Source organism: Fistularia commersonii, chromosome 18 (assembly GCF_037954325.1).
Source record: "Fistularia commersonii isolate RoL2024-O1a breed Wild chromosome 18, RoL_Fcom_v1.0, whole genome shotgun sequence".
Taxonomy (NCBI): domain Eukaryota; kingdom Metazoa; phylum Chordata; class Actinopteri; order Syngnathiformes; family Fistulariidae; genus Fistularia; species Fistularia commersonii.
The window spans coordinates 14,473,624-14,492,500 of NC_141301.1; the positions used below are offsets into that span (position 1 = coordinate 14,473,624).

General features: G+C 45.7%; 1 protein-coding gene across 13 annotated transcripts in view; it reads left to right on the forward strand.

Annotated features, from left to right (window-relative positions):
* The first annotated feature begins 492 nt into the window (after positions 1-492).
* The window catches only part of LOC147224523 (muscleblind-like protein 1), an 83,917-nt gene continuing 65,532 nt past the window's right edge, over positions 493-18,877 (forward strand). For 7 of the 13 annotated variants that reach the window (XM_086164843.1, XM_086164846.1, XM_086164845.1 and 4 more), the window contains exon 1: positions 757-963. The gene's annotated coding sequence lies outside the window, so the exon portion shown is untranslated. Of the gene's footprint in view, positions 964-7,177; positions 7,256-18,877 lie in introns of those variants that run through there. The other 6 variants (XM_086164853.1, XM_086164842.1, XM_086164839.1 and 3 more) reach the window with 2 other exon arrangements.

Here is an 18,877-nt window from a genome sequence, read left to right on the forward strand (position 1 = left end):
CCATTCAAATTGATACGTCAAATTTTGCATAATCGTGATAAAAACGCAAGATGTCGTGTATATTTATGTCCGCGCCGACGTACGTAGCTCCGATCTGTCCGTGCAGCTGCACTTCCTCTGTCGGCCATGTGACTGAAACGTTATCAAAGGGTTGCAGGCCTCGGCCAACGGCAGCGACGGTTGAGTCGGGTAGGGAACCACAAAGAGGAACTACGGCCTGCTTCCAGTAGCGACCTCGCTGATACACACACACACACACACACACACATATAGTCGAGTGTGAGGATGCACCAACTACCACGCTGTATCTTGGCGTCTGTTCCTCTCGCCGCCCCCGCCCCTTATCTAACATGGCAGAAGCAACAGTTAGCCATCCCGCGTTAGCCGGTTAGCTCCTAGCCGGCGAGCTTAGTTACGCAGCATTGACGAGGAATCCGTCGGGAGCCGCGCCAACAATGTGACTCTGCTAATTTTCCACTTTCCCCCCCCCCCCTTTTTTTTTTTTTTTTTTTTTTTTTTTTGTGTAACATTAAACAGCCAGAGAAAGAAAAAGTGGGGAGCTACAGAGGTGAGGGAGGGAGGGGAGGCTGTTGCCAGGGCAACCGGAGCTGTGGCGGCCGTCATCACGAGGCTTCTTCTGCATTGTGTGCGTGCGCGTGCCTGTATGCATGCATGCATGTGTGTGTGTGTGTGCGCGGTTACACACACACACACACACACACCATGTGTTAGATCACCCTCCTCTCTCCAGACAGCAGGCGAGGACATCCCCCTCCAACACGGTGCCAGCAGAGAGAGAGAGAAAGAAAGAGCGAGAGAGGCTGAAAGCCCAGAATGCACTGCACGCTGCAGGGCTGAAGTCGTGCAGATTCATCAGTTCCTGTTCGGAGGGACCGCGTGCGAGCGCACTCTCACCCGTTCACCCGGACGGAGAGGCGGGAGGAAACCGCGGACGACCAGCAGGTAAGCCTGCAGCTCCGCGTCCACCCCCTCCCCGAGAGCGCCGGGGTCTCGCCGATGCTCCGCACGTCCGTCGGGTCCGACTTCACCCTCCCCGGCAGGCAGACGGAGAGGGAAGAGTTGCTCCTCGCCGGCGGGAGGCTGTCATTAATATGTGGAACTGGGATTTTGACAACTTCCCCGCCTGTTGCTAATGACTGCTCCCGCTCAGGGATGGAGTTTGAAGAAACGGGGAACTACGTTTGGTTTCAACTCCGCCGTCCTCCGTTCGGTTCCCTCACAGTTCCAAACACTGTGGAAATCCCTGAGATGTTCTGCATGCACTGCGGAGGATACTTTTGTGTGTGTGTGTGTGTGTGTGTGGGGAGGGGGGGTTGCCGTCGTTGCGGGTATTTGCGACAAAACATTTGTAATTGTTATTCCAGAGGCTGTTTTTTTTTTTTTTTTTTTACTTCCCATGAATAATTAATAGGGCACGGTATATTTATGACATCATTTACATAGAGATGTAAAAACAAAGTCATGCAATAACTTGCGAAAACATCCAGAAGACTTTATTCGCGTGAATTATAGTTCCTTCACGACTAAAGGGAACTAATTAGGTCATTTGAAATGTAAGCCTATAAATATCCCGTGTCTGCGAGCCACATAAGACCCGTCGGCCACGTGGCGCCAGATTCACTTATTTCTTTGTTCCGAGCTCGGAAAGATCCAATCGGCGCCGGAGCGCACCTTTCTCGTATCGACGCCGCCGCCGTGCACCGGCCACTCGGAGCGAGCGTCTAATTTTACGGTTTAACGGCCGGTGAGGCCGGCGGCTGTATCTGCAACGCCAGAGACAGACGGCGTCTGGAAAGCACGATAGCGACAGCTCCGGCCAGGGACTCCCAAAGTTTGTTATCCCCGACGGGAAAACGCTGTCCTGCCGCGCCGGGAATCGATGGCAAATCGGGATGAATCGTCGTCGCTAGAGAAATGACAAATTGGCGTAAAAAAAAGGCTCAAAGTTCAACGGCGTCCGGTATATTTGCAGCCGGTCGCCTCCGGGGATTCCTGATGAACACGGGTTTTATTATGTGGGCGTCGGGGTTCAAACCGACCACGATGCAGGTAATTATATCCACGTCGGCCGTTATTACGCACACGTCTCAAAGGAGCGGCCGGATTGATTTTATTGGCTTCCGTTGCGATGCGAGCGGCTGTTTACGCCCAGGGCCCGGCCAAAGTGTCGGCGAAATTAAACGACGCCGCTCAGGAAAAGAAGATAACGCTTTAATATTCGGCTCCGGGTCTGCGTTTAGCGCCGATCGGAGCGTCGCCTCTGCAGAACCCCATCTGGCAAAACTCAAAATGGAGTGTGTTTTCTTTTTTGTCAACGTCTTTTCATTAAGACGACCCCCGCGCTCGCCATCGGTGCCGTCGACCGATAGAAATATCCGGCGGACGCCTTTCGGACGGAGGCGTCCAGATCTGTCGCGCAATAACTCCGATACATGTATGGATGTGTTTAACATCCCTGTGGTATAGATTGTTTTGTTTTTTTTGCGTGTGTGTGTGTTTCGTCGGGCCGAACACCATCCAACGGTAAGGCGAAACACACACGTGTCTGTGTTGGTGCTGCTTTTGAGCGTGAATGGGAGCTGCCACCTTCTGAAGATCACCCGTCCTTCTCTTGGTATTTAGAGACGCTCCCACGCGGTCACCGGGGTGGATTTTTCCATTCCGACGTTGTTTTTTTGGCGTCCGGTCCGACTCTTGTTTTGCTTAACAGCACGGAGCAAAGGTGATCTACGAGTCCAGATCTCCTCCCCCGACTCCTCATCTCTCTGTTCCTTCTTTTTTTTTTTCTTTCTCCTCCTCATTCCTGTCTTTAATGGCCTGGAACACAAGTGATGAACCTGTTCACCTTTTCTTTTTCTTCTTTTCTGAACGATCGGGGCGGTTACGTCATATGTTAAACGCCGAGGCCCTCGAAAGTGCCTTTTCGCCCTCTCGCTCCCCCCCTCCCGCGTCAGCAGAGCCTCTGCAGGCATGAAATCGTCTGCGATTGCGGCAATTATCCGAAACCTTTCACGGCGTTTCTCCGTCGGTGCGTCTCTACGCTTAGAAAAGAAGCACCTCTCACCTTCCTTAATGGGAAACTCTCAGGAACCAGTCGGTGACTTGGATATTTCCCTTTCTGCTTCTTGAGCGTCTAAACCGAAGCGCACCGACTTGAACACTTTTCGCTCCCGATTTCTGAATCGTCTTTATGTCGGCGGAGGGTCGCCTCGCTCGCCCTCGACGCCGGTGTTTCCAGACACAACAGACGGTGGCTCTTTTCACCGAAAGCCCTCCGGTGAACCCGGCGCTCGGCACAAAACGGCCGTCGTTAAGCAAATGAAACGGAGCGTTTTAGAGGGCTAATGCTTATCCTTCACAGCTAACAGAGGATCCCAACCTCGCCGGCTGCCTCCTTTAGCGTCCGCAACACGTGAAGCTGAGACTCAATTGTTAGCGACGTCTATTCCGTCGATCGATCGTGGAATTTAAATTGTGACGTTTAATTTGAGCGAGTCGGTCAATCGCTTTTAAAATTATCTTTTTTATTTTGCATCGTGGTACATTTACAGTTCGTAGGAGACCGGAAATTGTCCAGATGTGTGAATGAGTGAGTGAATAGTTGTTTTTAACACATAAGACACATAAGACAGAGGGAGAACAACTTTATGTCTCTATATAATGTATAAATGAGAGATTGAATGATTCTTTGTCTATATATGTGAAAGTCGTATTTATATGACATATTAATGCGAGGGTGAATGTCATATGTCTCCATATGACTCATAAAAGAAACTGGTTAACTGTGTATAGGATACGTGAAAGAGTGAATGAGTGTCTAAATGAGTCATGAATGAGAGGCTGAATGGCTTTGTATCTCTATAATTTGTGAGCGTTAATGATTCTTCATATTTATATTTGAATAAGTGAACGGTTGCACATGTTTATGTGATGTGTTAATGACAGGGTGAAATGTTGCATGTGTCTATATGACTGGTGAATGGCTTAAAGTCTCAATAAACAGGATTGACTCAGAAAATTAGAATATTGTGATAAAGGTCTTTATCTTGTGTAATGCAATTAAAAAAAACAAAAACACTTTTTCATCATATTCTAATATTTTGAAATAGGATTTTTGAGTTTTCTTAAGATGTAAGCCATAATCCGCAATATTAAAATGATAAAAAGGCTTGCAATATTTCAGTTGATTTGTAATGAATCCAGCATGTATGACATTTTTGTTTTTTAATTGGCTTACAGAAGATAAAGAACTTTATCACAATATTCGCATTTTCTGAGACAGTCCTGTAAATGTGTAAATGACAGAGTGAATGACTCTTTTTCTAAATGAGATGTGAAAGAGTGAATGGCTGTGTTTACATGCAAGTGAGTGAGAGACTGAATCATTATTTGTCTATATGATATGTGAAAGGGTGAATAGTTTGACGTGTCTATATGCAGGAGTGAATAAGTGTATAATCTGTGAATAAGAGGGTGAATAGTTTCGTGTCTCTATATAATTACTGAATGAGGGTGTGAATTATTCTTTTTCTATATGATATGTGAAAAAGTGGATGTTCGTATGCGTTTATACCACATGTTAATGAGAGGGTGAACGGTTGCATGTGGATAATCGGGTGAATGGCTGTTTTATTTTATATAACCTGTTAATAAGAGTGTCTCTATCTAATATATAAAGGAGAGAGTGAATGAGTCTTTGCTTAAATGATATTTGAAAGAGTGAATGGTGATATGCGTTTATAGGACCTGTAAAAGAGAGGGTGAGCGGTTGTACGTCTCTATTTGACACGTGAATGGTTTACTGCTTATATAATATGTGAAAGGTTGGATGTCTGTAAATGTAAGTGGATAATCAAGCGAATGTCGGCGTGTCTGAATGACTTGTGAATGAGTGACTTCATGTCTTTATATAATGTGTGAATGAGGGAGTGAATAATTATCTCTAAGTCTATATGATACGTGAATAAGAAAATGGGCTTCATTGGTTTTATGACACGTGAATGAGAGGGTAAATGCTTGTTCGTGTTTAGGTGATGAGTGAATGAGGGTGAGATGGATGAGAGTGACTGGACCGGTTATTTGTCCTTATGAGACGTGAAAGAGTGAATGGTTTGCATCCGACGTGCGGTTTCGATGGTGAAGCGCAAGCCGTTCAGAGGGAACGAGAATCCCAACCCCCCCGTCATCCATTAGCGGTGACGTCAACTTCCCTTTGTGATTAAGGGTTTTTTCCAAGAGCGTCCAAGGGATAGAATTACGGGTGTTTGAGACGAAGACCCCGGTGGAAGCGACGCGAGGGGCCGCAGCTCGCCGTCGCATCGCTTTGATTCATCTTGAAAAACCAGCACGACAGCGCGTCCAAATCCCACGCCTGCTGTTTTGTGCGGATTGCAGTTCAGCACATTTAGGAAAAACCAAAGCAACAAGGCCACATAAAGTCCGATTATTATTTTGAAATTGAACAGACTGCGCGGGATTCATACGTCATAAAATTGTATGCCGTGCCTCCCGTCCCCGAATGGACGTAAAGCATTGGGAGCGCCGGCGGATGCTAAGTGTTCCGCGGCGTGTTAAGGTTGTGACTAACAGCGGCCATTGGACATGTGAGACCGCAACACACATATAAACAACATTTCTTCATGATTCGGAAGCCTGTAAGATGACTTCAGGACATATTAGGGCACAAGACAAGAACTTGCCAGCCGCAGAATTAAATTTCCATATTCTCTGTGTCTGTAGTTCATTGCCTCGACTGAGCAAATTGATAAATATTTATAGAAGTGCATTAACAAAGCAGCGCCGAGATCCATCATGGGTGCTTTTGAGGGCAGGCTGCAGGCCTCCTGCTCAACCTCCCCCCAACCTCCCACATGTATGTGCATGGGTGCGCACGTACACACACACACACACACACACACACACATGTGCGCAAACGGATAGGGAGATTTTATTCCAAATACCAGGATCTATTGCAGCTACATGTAAGTGAGGTGTGTCAAATGTGACTCACTTGGTAACACCCACGTGACATGCACACCCACCTCCAGCAACACACAACACAACACACACACACACACACACACACACACACACACACACACGCGCGCTCGCTTAGGCGCACATCCATCTGACGTAATGTTTGATGGAGTTCGACGCCATGGCAACAGAGCTGTGACTCTTGCTGTCCTGTGAGTGGACTGCGGAGCTGTGGAGGAGGGAGCGGAAAAGCTAACGGCTAGCGGCGCTACTTGAGCGCAGCTGTCGTTGCCGGTCTTTCTCTCCGATCTCTTCCTCCTCATCGTCTCCATATAAGTTTAACGGTCGTTTCGGCGCTGACGAACTCATCCGAGGATGCGAACGATGTAAAGGTGGACGTATCGTCACGTCACGAATTGCAAAACCCGGTCTACGGCGGGACGGGGCCGGTAAATCGCACGGCAGCAGCATCACGCATCTGGTGACACTTGCTAACATTACTTGCAAAAAGACAAAAAAAAAACCAAAACATCTTAAATCAATTAGACCAAAACAAAAGACCAATGGAGTTTTTATTCTATCTCCCGGATTTGGTGGTTTGCGGATAAAGGTACCCGAGGGAGGAGGGCCGAGAAGGTGCGCAGGTCTCACAAACAGCATCTGCGGGAGATTTACCGCCCGCAGATACAGATGGTGGAGAAACGGAGGCGAATAGAAAAGAATCGGGTTAGAGGGAGGTCTACCAGCGGCGCAGGTGGAACGGATTTCTGTCTCCGGGAGCATTTCGTAGCCTTACTGTCAGCACCCAGACGTGCTGTATGCGCGGAGAAATGGTGGGAACGTGGCTGTTGACAGTAGAAGTTTGTCTGCGTCGGGTTTCCAGGCAATCCCCTCCCCTCCCGGCGGGCTTCGCTCCTTCCTCCTTTGCATACGGTCCAAGTGTGAGCTGTGAAAGGTGAACTCGCAGCCCGCCGTGGGTAAATTATGTGTGACATGTTTAGCCGCGCTGCCTTACATGGAGACGGGTGTATCCGAGCACCGTAAGGCGCTGCCAAGAAGCAGGGAGGGGGTGGAGGTGAAGGACATGGTGGGAGGAAGAGGAGGAGGAGGAAGGAAAAGAGGCAGGGGAGGGAGGAAGCCAAGGAATAAAGAAGGGAGGAGGGGACAGTGACGGAGAGGAGTGGCCCGAAGCGAGCATGAGGTTTTCACTTTCCATTCTCCCCTCAGCAGCAGTCAGATGAGTCCATGCAGAGACACAGTAAGTCTTTGCTCTTTACTCTCCACGGGTGTGTGTGTGTGTGTGTGTGTGTTTGTACATGTGTTCTATGTGTTCCCACACTGGATTAAGTTTTTATTTTTTCCCGCTCACAGAATCCTCTTTGTTCTGCCGTGTTGCTTTTTAAACATTTCATCCGCTATCTGGATGATGAGTTTATGGTGGTGTGTGACGTGTGCTTGCTTGTGTGTGTGTGTGTGTGTGTGTGTGTTTGTGCGCACCAGCGGCTGTATATTATGCAGACGGTCACTCTGCTTCACTACTAATGTGCAGTTATTTGAGGTGGGACAGCTTTAATGTGGAAAAGAGCTGAGCACACAAAGGCAGGGGCTGCGTTAGTGTTTAATGTTCCGCAGCGTAGTTAGCACACACACACACACACACACACACACACATACACACGCACACACTCTCTCCTTACTGTTGGAAAAAGAAAAACACTCAACTCCCTACTGTGTGACTTTTATTGTCATCAGAAAAGAAAAAGCCTGAATAAATACGTCTATCTATGGATGAATGAGTTGTAAAACTCACTCTGTTTCATTTGCAGACACACACACACACACACACACACACACACACACACACACATACACAGAGAGCCATACACTCCCCGTGTATAATGACAAGACTACTGGTGTTTACACTACAGCTGCCCGCAGGAAATGATTAAACTCCCGTGTTACCCGGGCTGTCTGCAGTCGCCTGACACATACACACACACACACACACATGCGCACACACATGCGCACACACACACACACACACACATGGAAACATATGGCTGAAATGTACACAAGGCAATAATTCCAAACACAGAATAACTATCTTAAATGAGCCGTTGTATTTGCCGCTGTTCCTCTCTAGACGTTGGACATGTTGGGTTTCTAAACGGTTCATGCTAAGCTAAGCTAAGCTTTCATCAGAACTTGGTGTTTTGCATCTGGAGAGAAAGCGGACCGTCGTTTTTGTTCACGTGGAGCTTCCTTTCTCCGCAACATTCTCACATCCAGCACTTTTGTCACCCCCCTCCTTTATCCCCCAGACACCCGCCGTGTAAATCTGCCATCGTCTTATGATTCAGGCAGATGTTGTTTTGTTGTTTTGTGCAAATTTTTTTTGCATTTATTGCCCCTGTGAAGCTCCTTCCGGCTTAAAATTGCCAGTTATGGATCTGAGATGGCTCAAGTTGTAGATGCTCCAGAGGCGTGGCAAAGTGTTTATGTGAGTCTTCTCTCTGTGTGGGTGTGTTACTGTGTCTCATCTCTTGAGAAGAGGGGGGAAAAAAAAAAAATCCCACGTACTTTTGTAGAGGAACGGGTTAAGTTACCTGTCCGGTAGATAATCTGTCGGATAAAGAGATTCTCATTTAAGGACGCCGCCGAGCCGCCGCCGCCGCCGCCGTTATTCACCGACACCGGCGATGTCAAAGACGTAAAGCCTGGCGCATTCATCACGGGCCTCGTCTCACCCGCTAATCCAAACGCATCCCGTTTAAATCCCATTATATCCGCATCCCCTGCCTTATTCCATGCGTCTTGTTTTTTTTTTTTGTTGTTTTTTTTTTTTTTTTTCCTCTCCTTCCTTTTCTTTTCCTTGGCTCAGCCCGCGTCCCTCTGTCGGCGGCTGAAAAGGCTCCTCTGCAGATCTACAAGGTCATCAGAGTATAGAGCTGCGAGGTTGCGGGGAAACTCGTATCGGAGTCGAAGTTTTCGCCGCACGCGCGCCGTTCGCGTCTGAGAGGAAACGCACAAATCGGGTAGAATCACAATTCCCTTCCTTTGACTGTGTTGAATTTATAATAATCATGATAATAATGTGTTGAAGTCCCAACTCTTCTTTCCCTCCTTCAGCTTATCTGTCCTTCAACACAGGGCGGTGTGTTGAATCCAGATGAGTATGTGTGTGTGTGTGAAGATGGGAAATAAGCGCGCGAGTGCGTAATGACAGCAACATGCCTTGGATATGATTTGCATTATTCAATTACAGAGGGGAAAATAGAAGCAGCGTGACGGGGCGAGCGGGGTCGGAGGGCGCTCGGGACCAGAACGGGTACTTCCACGTAAGCGTGCGCCCGGACGGTTACGCGAGTCGGGATGACGGGGTCGCGTTCGTCGTCGGTGTCGTATGATTGCTGTTTTCCCCGCAGTCTGCGAAGCTGTCACCGGCCTAATGCACAGGAGTGGGAGATGTTATCTTTAGTAAATACAGTCGGCTCTGCAGAGTAGCCCTTTGTGATTTCCACAGATTAGGATGTCAAACTGAATCACCGGTCATAGACAGCTGAAGAGTATAGATTACCCCCCCACCCACCCACACACACACACACACACACACACACACAGACACACGCGCGCGCATGCATGGAGGAGACTCCGGAGGAGACTGTCCTCGAAGAAAAATGACCAGATAAGTTGAAATTGCCAGAAATCCAATTCAAGCTTTATTTAGAATCAAATGCAAGATGTCGGTGTCTGTGGTGATGATGGAATAAGGCTGACGTCCCCGAGGGCCCGGGCTGTCAACAAAACACAAAACAAAAACCCGGGGTGTTGAATCGGAAACCTCAAAGTAAGTGCCGGGGAGTCACTCCATCCTGCAGCAGCAGGAGAAAGAGGAGGAGGAGGAGGAGGAGGAGGAGGAGGAGGAGGAGGAGGAGGAGGAGGAGGCACCGCTGAGTTTGTCTCGCACAGAAACCACACAGAAGTTTTACGGCAAATTGTTGCAGCGTCATGTTGTGGTCCCATCGTCGAACCAGTTTTCCAAACTGTCCGGTTTTAATATCAATGAACTCTGTTTTTTATTTATTCATTTATTATTTTTATTCTTTTATTCTATTATTTCATTATTTTTATGTATTTATTTATGTATTTATTTATTTAGTTAGTTAGTTAGATAGTTGTTTATTTATTAATTTATTTATTATTTTCATTTTGTTTTATCATTTCATTATTATTTTTATTCATTTATTTAATTATTTCATTATTTTTATTTATTTATTTATTTATTTATTTGTTTATTTGTTTATTTAGTTGTTTCTTTATCTATTCATTAATTTTATTTTATTTTCTTATTTCATGATTATTTTTATTCATTTATTTGTTTATTTATTTATTCATTTATTTGTTTGTATCGTTTTTGAAAAAAAAAAAAAAAAAAAAAAAAAAAACATTTTATACGATCCACGTCAGTCGACTCCGAACACAAACCGCGACCTTTCCCTCCCTGTGTTTACACAAGTGCAAAATCCCGGGCCGAATGCGAGCAGACTGTGGCATCGACACATCATAAAACAACATTCCTTTCCAACAGCGATTTGTAATGGTTGGGGAATGCATGATATCTTGCATAACTCCTCCTGCCCCCACTAGTAGCACCGATTTAGGAAACACGCTCACAGGTCGCAGCAGAGGGTCATAAATTTACAGCGGTTTGATGACGAGTCAGAAATTATTCCCTTCATGAGTGCATAGATCTTTTTATTTATTTAAAAAAAGAAAAAAAAAAAAACTTTTCCTTAGGGGGAACATCCAGTCCTTTGGTATTTCCTGATTTGATCATAAATCCCAGACTGTGGAATGGTAGAAATTTTCAGGAAAACGTTTTAATCATCTTCATACAATGAGCTTCATAATAACTATATTATTATGATTTTTGTTGTTATATTTTTATTTTACCACTTATAATAACAGCAATAAAACACTACTATTACTACTACTAATTATAATAATCATGTTAATACGAAACAATAATATTAATAATAAACCTTGCAAGTTAGGTAAATATAACAATAATTATTATTAAATGAGTGTTATATTTACCTACATTGCACTTATGTTATATTATGAAAATAGTAACAATAATAATGTTAACATATACATAATAATAATAATAACAATAATAGTAATAATACTATTTATATCATATTATTTTACAATATAAAATATAAGATAATATTCATATTTATTTATATATACTATTCAATATTTATATATATTTTTGATTTTATTTCTATCAGTTTTATAACACGTTTTTGCACGTCACCGCAGCTCGACGTGCCTGTTTTATGACACGAGTACAATATCCGAACTCGGTCGGTCTCAGGCGCTCCACCTGTCCTCCTCCTCTGTCTGTCTGTCTCGGTCCTTTGTGTCTGTATTATTGTATCCACCTGTCTGCAAACAAACCTCAGGCCGAGGCGAACCCGTCTAAGACGACCGGACGTCACGAACGTTTCGCCGGGGAGCTTTTCTCCGAGAGGACGGACGGCCCCTCCCGCTGCCGTTCCTTTACCTAACCGGCACTTTTTACGTCCGAACCCGTTCCGCTCTCTACGTCTCCTCTCCCTGACGGTCTGTTTCTCATCCACTTCCAATCTTACGCGATCTAACCCTGCAGCCCACGCTCTAACACACCTCCACGTATTCTCACACACACACATCTCTCCTCCATTGCTATTCCTGAGAGGAGCAGACTGGTCTGGCAGTGGGTTGTTTTATGTCTATGAACTCAATGACACCCCTGCTGCCACCGCATTACACCGCACTAGCACCCCCACAGTCAGGTAGCCACCCTGCAGCGCCGATCGGGGGCAGAATCCGCCGCGTGAGTCAAGTTTTTCTCCGTTTGCGACGAACAAACATGACGATGCGTCCGCGCACTTACGCGTTACTTTACATCCCCTGTTGACGTGGGCGTCCGCGATAAAACGACCCCCCCTTCCCTTCTCGTCCGAGGCTATTAAACACTTTCGCCGATATCACGGCGCAGACAACAGTCTGCGCACGTGCCACTTGAACTACCTTCGCCGCCTCCGTGCCCCCCCTGTTTGTTTCGCAGCTGACGGAGTCATAGTGCGGATGTGTGCGTTTACGTGTGTGAGAGAGGAAAAGAGAGCGAGTCGATGTTGTGCATATGCATACATATTACTCGTACGCTTGTGTCTTGAATATCAATGCACCGGCTGACCTTCCATTCATCTCTACAGTTATATCCTCCATAGATATACGGATCTGCTGTCTCATGGCGAGTGGTCAATACGCTGTGAGGTGCACGTGTGTGTGTGTGTGTGTTTGTGTGAGAGAGAGATCACAGTGGGGATCATTTTGGAGTAATGAACGCTCATGCAAGACTATATCAAGTCCCGGGCTTGCCGGTGCAGGATCGGGCATCCACTCGCCATGTTTGGCATTTGAGTCTCATTAATATAGCCGTCCCCTCGGCAAGGTATTTTAGCTCATTAATGTTGCAGAGATGTCCATCACTCCGGTTTCCTCAAGCAGTGTAAGTGGCAACGTTTTTATTGGGCTTTAGAAATGCGGTAGACTGCAGATTTATCGACTCCAGGAGCAATCTCTTATTCGCCGTTCACTTGGGTGATATTGGCAAAACTAAAATGGGAAACTTATCCAACAACCATTATTCACTGTCGTTTGACTTAATATTTTCTTAATGAGCTATTTCTCCATCATTAATTATGTCACACTTGAATATTAAATACCCTCGATAACTTTGCAATAAGTAAAGAAAGCGCGGTTGTGCGCGGAAACAGCCGCTTTAACATGGTTTCCATGCCAACTCCTTGACAATGGCAACGAACTCACGTTATCGCGTTCGCCGCGTTTGTTTTGCACCTAAACAACTCAAGATTGATTGTTTTTGAAGATGAAATTGACGCCCGCCGTCGCCCCGGATAACTCCGAGTAACATTTAATGATAGTATAATTATCATCGCAAATGATATGCTTAAATAAGCTGCCTTATAATAGAGTTTGGAGGACTTTCTCCATTGAGTGAACAGCAACGCAATTTCCCAGGAGAGACCACGTGTTACATGTAAGAACAGATAAAAGCGACTATTTAGCCAAATAAATGGTTCATAGATAAAATAACTCCTTTTACGCGCAGAGATAAATTCACGTCTTGACCATCCTCCGGATTCCTCGTGGATTATTTCGTGTGAAATACGACTTGGTTTAATTCATAAATATGTTTCTGTGCAAAGTTAAATGAAGCATGAAAGGGCTGAGGTAGTTTTTGAGCAGCGTGTAATTACTCAATAAACAATAAATAGCGGGGCTTACGCAGGCACAAAGCTGTCCGCCGCATATTTGAATTGTAAGTTTGTTGACAGAGAAGCTGCAGGTTACAGCGTGATACATAGAATGGATGTTTACAACCAGCCAGAAAAAAAAAACAGTGAAATATCTGTAAATATGATATTATTTTAATACACTGTCAATGTCAAAGTCAGCTTTTTTGTCAATACCTCCGCATGTAGCGGACACAGAGGAATCGACGTTTCTCACTATTCCACGCTGATTTGAATTTGACAAATAATAATAAGGTGCACATTAAATAATAAGGTACACAGATAAATATCAAATTAATAGACATTAAAAAAATAAACAAACAGTTGAGTGCACAAATAATCATAAATGAAATAAATATTAAAAAATAAACATAAAAAAATCAACATTAATCTGTAATGTGCAAAAATATGGATTAAATAAATAAATAAATATTAAAAATAAACATAACGAGAAACAGTAAAGTGCACGCAGATAAAATGCATAAAATACAGTGACAATGCAATAATAGCAATAGAGCAAGAATGCAAAAAAAATAATAAGTTTGCTCGTTCGGATTGGACTGTCTGACGCCCTCGCATGTTGCCGTTGTTCCTTTTTGTACGTTGGCCAATATTTGTGCGGCGAATTGCGGGCTAAAAGCCAGAAATGCTTTGAAAAGCGGCAAAGCTTCACTTTCTCCTCCCCGTGTTTTCCTGTAACTCCCCCCGGCCCGTATCCTGCGCCGCTGCTTCCAGTATAAAAGGGCAGCCCGGGTCATATACAGCTGATATCCCGGTCAGCCGGTGCTTCGGTGTAACATGAAGCTTCCAGCATTTTTTTTTCTTCTCCCTTCCTTTTTATTTGCCTGCCGCAGCCGCTGCTATTGAACCTCTCACATTCCTGGCCCGTCCTGATTTGATACCACGCTTTCCTGGCCTCTTTGGCCATGAATTCTGTTCACTATTAATAGCCCGTGCCCACCTCTGTAAACAAAACAAAATATACATCATAAATTTATATATATTGCTGCTAGAAAGTCACCTTTGGAGACGTTCTAAGTGATTCTGAAATGTTGTCCTCTCACCAAAACAAACAGGACGGCACCTCCAAGGGCGTTTCACAGAGCCGATTTTACGTCCTCAGAGCACTTTGGTTAGGGGACAAATTTTATCCTTTTTTTTTTTTTTTTTTTTTTGGAAGTGATCAGCGGCTCCCTCTGTTGTATTTTAAAGGTCAGCCATAAGGAATCACACATGTTTGAACCTTTTTATTTTCCCCTCCCTCCCTCCGCCACTTTCGTTTATGTCTTTTCGGGGAGGCGTTCAAGGGAAATTAATGGATCCGATTCCTGGCCGCTGTCCCTTTTGCCATTCTTTCCCCCTTCGGTCGAACTCGCAGAGAGAGTGTGCGGCTCGTATTAGGGATGTGATTTTCTTCTCGTTCGAATACAGAATACAGAGCCATAAATGAGCGCTAACATGCTAACTTCCAGCTCAGCCCTCCGCCCGCCGTATAGAAGTTCGCCGTTTTCGGCGGACGCTCAACGTTCCGAGGGCCGAACGCTCCGGTGGGATACGATAATGCTAACTCTTAGGTATCGGCTGCAAAAATGCAAAAGAGAGAACGAGACAAAAGCCCGGAGGTTTATTGAATCTGGTAAAGCTATCAAGGAGAAAATGTGGCGCAGCCCCGGAGTAAACACTGAGTTATTTCCTTTGGACTATAAATACGCAGGCCGGCGCTGTTCATGACAAACAGAGTCGTTTTTAAACACTTGATCACGCTGACCGGAGTCGAATCAAAGGTTATCACCGGCGTCCAGTCAGCTGTGCTTTTCACGGAGACCCGTCTTGAGTGATTCACTCGGCCGAGATTGTCACGGGACCAGACGGCTTTTGCGCGGTAACCCCGGCGACGCTCCCAAGAGCCGCTCCTCTTCCTCTTCCTCTTCCCGCATTGTTTCTCCACGGTGGTTGTTCAGCAGCGGAGCGGCACGTCACTCACTCACACACTCAATCACTCGGCCGGGTTTTATTTATGTGGCCGCCGAATCACAATCCGGTCATCTGATGACGCGTTCCTTGCAGAGCAGGTCTGGATCACGCTTTTTCAGATGATCTACAGCACGGGTGTTAAACTCATTTTCACCGAGGGGCCACGTCGCCATCAAGGTCGTAACATGTACAGTATAGGAACTACTCCTTAATGTTAGATAACTCAGTCAAATCCAAAATGTCGCATATGCATTTGCATGGATGTGATAAAAATGATGTTTACTAGTTGCTCTGTTACAAAGCTTTCACTGCTGCAGCGTTTGTGGATGTGGCTTTCGTGCACACGTTCTGCTGCAATCAGAGTTTGGCTTTTAATTCTTGGACGATTTGTTGTTTTTCCGGAGGGCTAACTTTAGCATACTTAGCTTCGCGTTTGGTGTAAAAAAAGCCGACGTAGATTGTACTCTTCGACAACCGACACGGCTTCATGTCACAAAAGACAGTTTATTTGTTGACGCCTTCCAATCATTTTTGAAACAGTCTTGAAACAGAAACTTTTCTGGACATTTCGGGATCATTTGTATCTCTCAATTCCACTTGTTGAAAATGGCATCGATGTGGATACACTGCAATTCAGTGGCGGGATGCCGGGGGAGCATGATGGGCATGAATTGCGGGAAATGTAGTTTATGGTCAATGCACGTGTTTGATTTATTTAAGACAATCAGACTTTTAAAGACGATCTTGCGGGCCACATAAAATGACATGGCGGCCACGTTTGGCCCGCGGGCGTTGAGTTGGAAAGCAAACATGACGGAGGGTGAGGGTTTGGAGGGACAGGCGCTGATGATCTATGACCGATAATAACAGTAGTGCTAACAGTTACATGCTAATAGCTGATATGATGAAATTATAGCTTTAATATTCATAAATTCGTGTCAAGATCGCCGCGGGAGATCAAGCCACGCCCCCTGGGGAGCTGCTAAATGAGAAGTCACGAGGACCTCGGTGGAGATATGAGGTCGCTGTCATGCACTGATGGAGGGACGTGAGGGCATGACTAGCAGCTAGCCTAGCGCTAACGCTGAGCTTTCTCCAAAACAACAGTTTCTTGAGCAGAGAGAGGGTGTCCGGCCCCTGGATGGAGGTCCGAAGATGGTTCCACAGAAGAGGAGACATTCCAATCACGCATGTGTGTGTGTGTGTGTGTGTTTGTGTGTGTGCACCACTGTATGAGTGTGAATTGCAGTATTCAAGGTTGGAAGGTGCTTAATATTTCCAGTCATCCCTGCCCCATTCTCCTCTTCAAATTATTACCTTGGCGAGTTGATCTGATGGTGTAATAATATCTCCTGCCTCTGGCTACGGGAAATGGCCGCATGCATTATTCACACATGCTAAGATGCTTATTGATGACTCCTTTATTTATATAATTCTCCGGCGCCGGAGCCATTTCTCTCGTATTTGCTCTTCGAGCCTCCGTTCCGACCCCTCGGACGGATCCGGCGTACAAATGCGCGTCGGCCGGGCGTCAGGTGTTTAGTCCGGCTCGCTCTCGTGTCGGCGTAACATCAGGGCTAATAATACAAGTAGGCAGAGCTCCATTCATTAACTCTGTGTGCAACGTTCGCTTTCATTTACCCGCAGCTGCCTCCGTCGGGTTGCCGGTAAAAATAAAAATGATTACTCCGTTCAAAAGAGCATGACATTTCGGCGGGTTTTCATGGGTTTACTTTTCCGATCTAATTCGAGTACTTCCTCCAGCTGTTCTCTTCGTCCCTGTTCATGTGGTCATTGTTAGTCAACCTACTGCGGAGCGGATTCCGCTTTATTGCTCCCCTCTGAGCCCTGCATTACCTCAGCCAACATCGGTAAAAGCTGAGGGACAACGCTCGGATTTTTGTTTTTTCCTCAAGCTCTGCATTTCATACAGCCGTCTGAATTCGCTCTTTGCTGTTCGACTGCAGAATTATCCTTTGTTTACATGACACCGTGGGCGGGATGATCGCACAGCGGTTAGCGCTTCTGCCTCACAGCTGGTCGGATTCCTGGGGGTTCTTCCGGGTTCTCCGGGTTCCTCCCGCTGTCCAAACACATGCAGGAGCTTCGCTGGAGACCCCAAGATAGCCTGGGTTTAGGACAAGCCGTGCTTAAAATGAAAAAAACGGAACAAAGTATCACTTTATATACGAATTTTTTAAGATACGAAGCGCGATTCCTGCACATTTTTTCCTTGAAATCCAAAAAAAAAGTCATGATATGAATACGAGAGTGAGAAAATTCGATTTTTCCGCAACTCCAATGCGCTTCATGACGCCGCCGCGTTTTCTGAGTTGGCGGCGCTCGCTGCTCCCTCCTATCGCTTGTGTGGCATCGTATGTTTCTTATTCCAAATAACAAACACGTGCCTTAAGAAAGCAAGCAGTGAACAACACGACTGATTTAATTGTGCGAAAACAACCAGAAATTGTGCGTACCGGTGAACCCAGAGAGAAAATGCTTTCTATGGAAATTTAGCACGAAATAATAGCAAAACAAAAAACGTGGTGAGCGTCACTGATATCTCACGTGAATATAATCACATCCACGATAGGCTGGAACAAATTATTTTGTTTTCTGTTATTTTAAATGGGGAAAATGAACATACAAACCCATTTCTTGAACAAATGAAATTCATATCCCTAACTATGAGCGCCATAACTACACACTTTATGACTGTGTCTTTTAAATCTGTATTTGTGCGCATGTATTTGTATATATGGTGTTCTTCAGGGTCAAGTGGGGAGCCTTAGATGAAATGTATTATTATCGTTAACGTGTGTGTGTGTGAGGCTTAGTCAGGCACGGTGTCTTAATGTCCGGACCGGCCAAAAAAGGCCGGAATCAGAAAAGACCCCCGACTGAAGTATCAGCCAATTCAGCTTTGCAGGCGTGCGTGTGGAACAAGGTACTTATCAAGGTAATGATTTACATAGTATAGTATTTGGCAGTGGTCGAACCGCACGGCTTTCAGTGTTTGCTTGGACCAGAGCGGCACAAACAATTGATTTCCTGTAAATAACATCAGAGATAATGGAGCGGGCGCAGGGTATCTGACGGACGCAGGGACTCACATCCTCGCCGATACCACTTTAATTGGGGCCCAAACGCCGCCGTTCCTCGGCGGTTAGAAGCGGAATATCCGGGTCGTCGATGTGGACGGCGTCATGAAATTGTCAATGCGCGCATAAACTGCAGGTTAGGAAAAAGGGGCGGAGGGTTCATTCATTCATTTCCGGTCACGCAGGGATGAGCCGGAGCGCTCCCAACTATGATTGGGCGACGGACACGTGCAATTCGCTGTCTCGTTCTCATGTCAGTTTACAGACGTCTATCCCACGTCTGGATAATAGAAGGTCTTCTAAGAACCTCCTGCACAACATGAAGACTCCACAGAGAGAGATCGCGAGTGGGGATCCAATCGGGGACCTTCTTGCTGTGAGGCGGAAGCGCTAACCGCTGCGCAACCGTGAAAAACATCCATAATGGATTTGGCCACT